The following is a 10,128-nucleotide window of genomic DNA, read 5'->3' on the forward strand; positions in this document are numbered from 1 at the left end:
CTAATGTCAGTAGAACTGGGTTGATCTCATAATTGTTTTATGTTGAGTGATTTCTGTTTCTGTATGTTTCTTGTTCTTGGGTCTTTCTTGAAAAAGAGATCTTAATCACAATGAGACTACCTGATTAATTAATGATTACATTTATAAAGGGAAAAAAAACCTTGTTAGGTTTAGGGAAAGATCATGGTTTGGGTTAAAATAAGTAGTTTGTTTAGGTTAATGTACCTTTGTTGTCATCTTTATAGTAAAAGGTTAAAGTTTAATGATAACATTAACCATTAAATTAAAAAAAACATTGACCGACAGCCGTCTGCCGTGTTGTCTGTGGACCCATCATCCAGACACCTTGACCTTCTCCCTACGTGGACCTTTTCACTCCAAAACAACATCGGCCTTCTTCCTCCTTTGCTTCTCACTTGAACATAAATATATATTATTTTGGGGCACTGGTTGATACAACTGATGCTGTTGTTTTTCTTGGGAGGACCTTCTCACTTATTTGCTTTCTTGAAGCGAGTTAGAGAAGAGGATCAACTCGTCTTAACGGTAAATATGAGGCGACAGCCAACAGCTAGTTAGCTTAGCTTACTGTACCATAAAAACTCGTAACAGCTAGCTTACTTCTGTCCAAAACTGAACTGATCATAGCCAGTATGAACGTCTATTCTCAACTAATTCAGGGTGTCAGTGGATGTCTAGATCATGGCCTGACTATTGACATGGCCCGGCCATGATCTGGACGTCCACTGACAGCCAGAATTAGTCGATAAACGATATATAGACGTCTATACAACGTCCAGAAAAGACGTATAAAAAACTTTCATTCTGGCTCCCCAGAGGACGTCTTTTAGACATCTTGGATGTCCATAAATGACGTCTAAAAGACTTGATCTAGACCACTTTTTGCTCACTGGGTAATTTCAAGTCTTGTTTCATGATTACAATTATGAAATTATGTAGTCCAGAAAGCAATGGACGATTTCACTGTTGGTTTACGCTTGGTCCAAATCTGTCTTAACACTTCTGATTGTGTACGGCTTTTTTATAAATTAAAAAAAGAGATATAACATGTGACTGGACAGAGCCTGGCTAGCAGTTTCCTCTGTCTCCAGTCTTTAAGCTAAGCTAAGCCAACCGGCTGCTGGCTATAGCTTCCTATTTAACCGCCAACACACGAGAATGGTATCAAGCTTGTTATGTAACTCTAAGCAAGACAATAAATAAAGTGTATTCCCTCAACAATGAAATTATTTAAATGTGCTTGGCTCACACGCTCGTTTTCAGCGGCTTGGCTCTGGCAGCAACATGCTCTTCTCATGTTGCTCCTCGCAAAGACGTCGTCTTCCAGTCCCCTCTTCCCTACGTTAATTAGTCACGGAGAGACATACAGTATACGAGTAAATGAGAAGGTCATTTTTGTTGTTAAGCATACAGATAGAAACTTCAGGACACAGATCACTAGCTTCATACGCTGGTCGGTAACCACTAATGAGGTCAGCGTAGCCTTCGCTCACCAGTCTAAAGGCCATGGCGAACTTAAAAACACTGAGCTCTGCACAATAACAAGGGAGCTAGGAGGCGGCGGGAACTCCCACACGGTGCATCAGTAATTCACAAAGTGAAATATTTCATCCTGCAGAGGACCCCTCTTATTTTCAAGAATGTCATTTTTGAGTCGTATGAAGGAGCCGGAGAGAGATATCCTTCTAGACATCAATTATTAACCAAAGCTTATATCACAACCTCATAGATCAAAACAGCAAGCTTGTAAGATACTAGAGGGCATCTCATATATTTAGCGCTGCCAGAGAAACACAAACCTAAGACAGAAAGGTTAGGCGTTTGAAATCTGACGCAGGCTCACGAGTCTTTGTAATTTCCCTGACAGGTACACGATATGGCACCGGAACACTGTAGGCTATGTGAGTCTATCTTTGTACTGCTCCATCAGAGGCAGAGGATTTTGCACCACCACAGAATAGGGTTCCTGTGAAAATGAATATTTTATGATATAGCTACCAGGCTATGATTGGTAGCATAAGAGTAGATTTGCATTCCAAACTGCCTGTTGTGCAAAAAAATTCATCATTACCAACCTTAGATAAGTCTTAATGTACCCAGCAGTCCAAAAAAAACACGTGGTCCGGTGTTTCTATTGTCTCCCCTGAGGTTAGAAACCACCAGGCAGGTAAAAATATTTACCCTAGGTTAAAAGCCCATAATTCCCTGACTCATTAGAGCCATATTTAGCATCCAGAACACTCGGCTTTTGGCTCATGCCCTGCTTCATTTCGCTGCTATCGTGATGATAAAAAGACTTTTCCCCTCCTTGTGGGGCCTTTTAATAGTGATGAGACACAGTTGCCATAGCTCCTTTATTGTATATTTCCAGCTGACAAAAAAAAAATCTATTTTTAGATATTTTTTTTTTAATGCACTGAGTGAACTTTTATCTGAGGTTTTTGGCAGCTTCCTATTGGCGGCTGGGCAGCTCAGAGTAGTGATTCTGTTCTGTTTTAAGCACTGTTGCAAAACAAAGACATTAGAGGTGAAATGAATAATGTAGAGTCATTTCTCAGTAAGAAGTCTGGACACTTGCCTCAAGGGGTGCTGCGTCACTCTCCAAGCCCCTGTAACCTATATTTGTTTGAGTCGGTTTTAACAGCCCGTCGGGGAGCAGCAGAGCCTTTCCAATACAACGAGCTTGAAACGCTAAAACAGATGATTCATCTTTGTCCTTGTGCTGTGATGCGTAAATGTGATGCGGTATGTTTATCCTCACAACATACCTGGGAAGTTATTTAGAATGTATTTTTATGTGTTTTCTCATTGCTCTCGCAGACACGGAAAGTGCTTTGCAACAGAATCCGATGCAAGATGCAGATGCGAACCCTACGTATCTGTGAGAAAGTGAAATGCAAAAATAGCCTTGCAGCCTCTGCATTCCTATGCCTACTCCATCCTGATCCAACGAACCTGTCACTCTCCACCTTGTGACACAAACAAACTGGAACCACCTCAGGTACTCGATGCTGATTTGCATTTTGTATCAAGTTCCTTGGTCCGACGCCAGCACAACCATAAAAAGCTCTGCTCCCCAGATATGGAGGCCCTGATTGAAACTGTAGGCAGAGTGGAGGCTCTCACTGTGCGCTCTCTATATAGAGAGCTCATTAGTTGGAGAGACCTGTGTGCATTGTTCCAAGTCTGCAGAGTCAGCGAGGGAGCCACTCATCACTCCGCGCAATCCAGACTCCTGCACATCTGGTCTGGCAGCTTCAGGGTGACCTGCACGCACGCACAGACACACACATGCACATGCAAATGTTGGCATGGAGGCAAACATAAACATCCACCAGTGCACAAAGACTACCATGATGCCCGAATGCATAATGTCCTGGCTGATCATGCATGCATTGTGCAGTCAGAGCTCTGAGGGTGAGCAGCATTGAAATGTAAAAAAGACTTTAGACGTATTCTGCCCTCCCTCCCCCCCACGCACACATTTCCTCACAAGCACTGTCCTATTTCGCCTGTGATTTACTGGCCATTTTACACCCAGCTGAGGTGGCCACCTCCAGCGCTGACCCTGCACTGTACCTCGGGGACGCTTGCAGGCACAGCATTTGGCAGCGCTTCCCCAAGACTCCCCGAGCACAGTTTGCTGTGCTGTCAATCTCCACTTATGAAGGTTTTACTCTACTGTCTTGAAGGTCTAAAAATGCACAGCTCCTTTCATATAGGTCAGTCCATTCGCCGCTATTCCCACTTCTCGATTATACAGCAAGCTGCTTTACACTGCACCAGGCTTTACAAAACTCCGGCTGCGCTTGTGTGTGTGTGCTCATATTCACAATGCGAGGATATGGAGGAGGAAGTCATCAGCATGCAGGTGACTGTCATGAATGGCGTTAGAATAAAGAGAAAAAGAAATGAATCAATCCCACAGCGAGGGAGAAGGCATGTGTTGAGAACATGTCAGTGTGCATTCTATTGACGGGCTCGTTTCATCCGGCTACGTCATTTCCAAGACATGCTGAGCAGTGAGTGGAGGAAAAAGTTGACTAAGAAAGCTGAGAACAATAGTGGAGAAGACCACATATTGAGCCTGCGTATCCATATAAAAGAAATACACTTGCTGGACCCTTGGCTGCCATTTCAAAAGACAGGATTAATCAATGGAGTTCACTGGAGCAGCTTTCACATAATGGCACTCCCCACTAGATTAAAAACAACCATTTGAAATCGATACTTTTGAGCCTTTTTTGCTTCCGATGCCACCGGCAAGATGTAACAGTGGCTGCCTCACAGCGTGGCCCACGAGGTACGATGAGATCACCTTCACGAGTCAGACGCGGCGGGAGTGGATAAGGTAAGCTTGCAATATCCTGTTTAAATAAAAAGCTTGCCATTTGGGGAATTACATTTATTTGCTTTCTTGCTGAGAGTAAGATGGAAATATCGACACCCCTCTCATGCCTATATGATGGCTAAGTATGAGGCAACAGCCAGCAGCTTAGCACAGAGACTGCAAACAGGCAAGTATATTCAGCTGCAGTCGGCAGCACAAACGTGAAGGAAGTTGAACTTCCAAATAGGGTTGGTGCAGGGAGATTTGGTCACGAACTGTAACTCACAACAATTTTACACATTAAAGTGTGTTTACAGGTCTTGGGAAGTGCTACTGCATCTGATAAGAGTAGAATAAAGCCTTTTGCGGCTCCAGAGGAAGCTGCATTCAATCTGATAAATTCACTCTGACCATTTTACAACAGGCCCAAGGTCAATGAAATTGCTTAAAATATCAACATTTATGTACAAATATATTTTATTTCCACTGAAGAAGAAGCAGAAGAGAAGAAGAAGTGGGTGTTTTTTAGGCTTTGCCTCAAAATTTCTACCTTTAATAACCATTTCCATTTATTTTTGTGCTGCTGTGGTCGTCTTCATCACCTACCACATCCTTGTGTACAAGTGGCCTTGTTTTGCAGGAGGCATGGTTCGTCTGCGACGCTGCAGCTGGACCCTTCTCCACACGGAAAACAGTTAGCCTAGCTCTGTTCAGAGGTAACAAACTCCATGTCATGTCTTCTTTCTCATTCGTAGAACTGTGGTGTGCTGTTTTCACGGCTGCAGCAGGTGAAATCAAAACGTATTTTTCGTGGAGCCACTCTATAAGACAAGTTTGCGAGCTCTGTGAAAGTACTTCATTTCATTTTTCATCCACACATTGCTCATTGTCTCCTGTCAGATAATAATAAATGGAGTCACAGCACTTCTAGGAAACAGCAGCAATCTCACATTCCCTTTTTCTCAGTCGCCCCATTGTAAATTTTCTTCCTCCTCTCTGCTAAGCTGTGCAGGTCTCACGCCAGCTTACAATAGGCAGGTGTGATTTGTGACTGGTCTATATTATCTGGCAGCCGACAGCAATTTCAGGAGGGGTGTTTAAGCCGCTTGGACAGATGTGCTGTAAGGATTAAATTACCTTTGATCCAAACATGTCCAATCAATCATCACAATACTTTACTTCATATAGATTTCTGGATTATTATCAAGCTTAATATTATCTTTGTTAGACACAGAGAGCAACTTCAGATACACTTTAACAACTGTAAATTGTATTCCCTGGCTGTCACAACACCTCTTCAGAAAACTGCTAATTGGGAAGACTCAGCCTATTCTCAGTAGCCAAGAAGGGAAAAAAGGAAAGATAAAGAAAAGAAGAAAAGTGCGAGACTTCGACGTCCCAGGCTCGACTGTCATAGCGCAACGTGCCGCTGCTCCTCTGAGATTTGCCTCTGTGAAAGGCACACACAAAGGCTTGCAGACTCCTCAGTTGAGTTTTATCGGAGGTGTGAGGGAAGAGAGAGTTGTCAAGGCCATCAGAAATGTAGGTTCAAATTAATCTGTGCGAGGAGTCGTACCGTGACGTCAATAGACTCTCTATTTATGGCAGCATTAGTATGCGGCGTTAGGGTGATGACACCGATTCTTTATTTAACTGCATGACCTCATCATTACCCAGCTTCACTCCCTGCGCTTTGTTGTGAAAGACTGAAATAAGAAACATGTCACAAATGAGGTACAAGCATCTCACATGGGAGACTGTCAGAGTTCAGTGGCTTCTCAGAGCATTTTTGATGTGACAGCATTGGAAATATCGCTGGCATCAAAGCTACAAATTTTGGGGCAAACTCTCGCTAATGATGAATTTCGGCAATGTTGAGTTTCCGCAAATGTCATGGTCCGTGCGTTTGTGGACACTAAAACTGCACAGAAGCCTGTGTGACATAAAAGTAAGAGTTAAAGTGTAGCTCTGAATAATAAATACACAAGATGAATCCACCTCCATTTGATTCTTAATTCAAAGAATTTTAATCTCTTCTGATCCAGACAGGGATCTTCAGACACCTGTTAGCCGGAGATTTTTTGTAGAAGAAGGTTGCACTAGCAGAGTTTGACTTTGAAGTGCTTGAACCCTTTTATTTTGTCCATTTGCAGGAAAGGTACTTTGTGGAATTAATTTGAAAAGTTAGCGTGTAATAAGTCTGCTTACATCTGGTAAGAGTAAGAGTCAAACCTTAGGAGAAAGGCAAGTCAGATTTGGTTATTGGAGACAAGCCAACCTTGTCTCTTATGTTTTATGAATGAAGACAGGGGGTCCAGTAAGGGCTACCCTCAGAATGCACCAAAAAGAAAAAAAAAAAAGAAAAAAAACTTTTTTGGAAACGGAGTGAATGTTTTCAAACTTTTAATGTGAAATGAAATAATTAAAGACAACATGTCTAAAGTCTCCATTCTGAAAGGAGCTGAAACTTTTATGAGCACCATCCAGTTTTTTGAAGCCTGACGTAGGAAGCCGAGCCTTCTCTGTGGCACACTTTTCAGACGTTATAAATAAAATATGATGTTCGCATGGGTGTGCTTAAGCAACAAAAAGAAATGCTGTCCTGGTTGTTCTACAATGATTTCAAATAGATCTTTTGTGATGACAAAAAAAAAAAAAGAGACATAAACAAAGTCATTGTCACTTTCAAAGTATAGCGTGTCATGATCAAAGCATCTGAGTACGTTGCCCTGTACTGAAGAAATCAATCAAAAGTGGGGGTTCTTCGGGTTCTGATCTCATTATTTTTCTTAATGAGAGTCCTAACGATGATTTAATTGCATTGTGGTGCAGTCAAAATTGAATCATTTGTTTGTGACATCCCGGGCCTGTGGTTGCTATGATAAGGCCATTTAAAGATGGGTAACCCATTAATTCAGCTCATAAAGGTATCAGTCATAGCAGCTGTTGCACATTGTAAGTCGTGACGGACAATAACAAGGCTAACACTATGATTATTCACTGCAGCTTGAAGACCAGATTACAAATTCAAGGTGAGTTTGCCTTTGTACGTGAACCCTGCGTGGGTATCATCTATAAGACTGAATCATCTTTATATGGTCTCTTTAAAGCGAGGGTTGGTCAGTTATTCAAGAAGCATTTTCGTTACACCTGTAGAATATCTCTTGACAACCTGACAGCAAACAATAAATCAAATGCTCTGACAAATGAAAGACGAAAATACCGTACGCGCTGTCACTGCTGAAGGTCTCTACTTAGACCAACCAAGAATCTTATTCAGGCCAAATAAAACAGAAAGACAAAAAGATTATACAGGCTACCTGTCTATATACCCACTTACAAGCCTCCCTGCCCACACACTGCACACAGTGGATGTATCGCGGAAGCTGTTAGCGAGCTAGTGGCAAGAGAATGGCAGAGAAAGTGAAAATACTCCAATACTAACATACTAGAACAAGTGAGCAGCAGCGGTAGTGCTGGTCGTTCAGCGCTAATCAAGTACCACAAAGCACACACAGCCCCCGAGCCAATGAACTGAGCCGGGGCAGCAGCAATAGCCTCATCAGCGGCTAACCTCAGCACAAAGCACACAGCAGCTGAATTTAGCACAAAGCACACAGCCCCTGAGCCAAGCTCACCCAAGTAGCACAAAGCACACACCGCCTATCATGCTAGGTAGCCTTTTCCAGCTATTTAAGCATGACCGTAGCATTTTGGCATCGACAGAGCTGTTTATTTATGTATTTGTTAGACTAAAAAAGCTTAAACAGCTTGTTGAATGTAGCGAACTAGCCGGTAATACACACCTCCCAGTTCGCCAGCAAGAGCTACAGGGCAGCTGGTAGTCGGCTCTGAAGGGAAGCCTGAAGGGAGGGTGAGATTTTTTCAGTTCAATACTTTTACCTGCTTTTGCTGCCTCCTTTATCAAGTTTCTGCCTGCCCTGGTTTATCATTTATTTTACTCTAAATGGGACCATAATCTTCAAAATGAACATCATGCTCCATTGAAGAAGACTTTAAACTTCGAATTGAAACCATAAAATCTTTGGGAAACCATTCATCGAGGTTATAAATCAAGCGAGAACTAGGGTCATTTTCTCATAAGCTTACATTTCAAATCTTCTTCTTTCTTTTCACAAACCAATGGAGTCGGCCCCTGCTGGCTAGAATGCAGGGTTAATTTCTTAATGGAGGCCAGTTTTAGACTGTGCTGAGTTCATGTAGGCTGTTCCAGAGTCCCTTCATGAGGAACAGCTTAAGGTTAAGGTCATGCTGGAGTACATTGTGAAAGTGCACAGTTCTCCTTTTCGGTTATTTTATTGGATTTTCTGCACCTTCATCCTACAGAGGCTGTGAGGTGTCCGGGCACCACCGGGGATCCTACTGTATGTGTGTCACTTTTTGACTGCCTCTGAGGAGCGAGGAGGAAACCTGGCTCATTAAAAATGAATGTATCAGAAGAAAAAAAAAAAAAATCAATGGTTACAACAATGGAATATATTAAGTGCGGACCCTGCGGTGACATCAGGGACATCTCAGTCAGCAGCGATATGATGAACTCATTAAAATGATTGAGGTTGGTCTTCAAAGAGCCACAGTTCAAATCCCAGGACAGCAGGCTAACATGAATCACAGCCAAGATACTGATGTCATGACCGTTAATTCTTTCATTTAACCGTGTTGCGCTTTGATAATGACAATGACAACCAAGAGCACAAGGTATGGCACGCAACCCTGGGCCATATTTCACGAACCAAAGGGGCTTTTCATTTCCATCTATTACATTCATTACAATGAATTATAGGCAAAGATCTACTTACGTTTTTTTCAGAATCTCTCCATTTTCCTTTCTTTTTTTTTTACAATAGAGAGTCGAGTAGTAGACCATGTATAAAAAGTGAGGTAAATGGAAGGTTTAATTCAGTTCTTCAGTTTCTTTTCTAGGGTGAGCTATTGAATCAATGAAAGGAAAGGCAGACACACTAAACGCAGAGCAGCACACAACGTCGATAAAAGCTCAGTCTTTCAAAACAGGCTTTCAGTTGTCGATTAGAAACAATCCACACAGCTGACCGACTCGATATCAATGAAACTTCACCCCAACTCTTGAATTTCTTTTTTTATTTCTTTTTTACTTTATTATTAGTTTCCTGAAGATAGTTTGGTTTGCAGCCAGGCATTACAAACATCTACATGACAGAAATGTGCAAGTTGTCAACAAACATCAACAACCCATGCAATGTTACAATGTTAGCAGTTGACGTTTCTGCAAAAACCACAGATACGTCCAAAGCTGACACTTATTAGCCACATTTCACTCGAGGAGGAGATGGCGGTGGGGTTATTACAAGCCAACAACACTGTCAAACAACCACTGGATATTTTTTGTCTTTGTCTTCAGTCTTTGTGGCGTCAAAACCAGCTAGACGTCGGACCGTCTTTAATTGTGGCGACCAAAACAGGTATTTTAAACCAAATCATGATTTTTTTCCTAAGCACAGCAGAGAGAGAGAAACAGAAAATCCAACATAAACATACAATGTAGTTGCAACATAAAGAAAAATGTTTGGTTTTAAATTATCTGTGGTTTTGCAGTAACATACTGGCGATTGGGCTGCACGCAACACAAGGTGCAGCTGACATTAATGGGAATGTCATCAGTTTTGCAGGTTATTAACCAAAGTAATGGACTAAATAAATCACCTGATGATGGTGCTGTAGATGACAGGTCAGGGGATCAAAGTTATTACAATGTATTCCCTGCGGAGCATGAATGT

Source organism: Pagrus pagrus (genome assembly GCF_965226575.1).
Source record: "Pagrus pagrus genome assembly, chromosome: 15".
Classification (NCBI taxonomy): Eukaryota; Metazoa; Chordata; class Actinopteri; order Spariformes; family Sparidae; genus Pagrus; species Pagrus pagrus.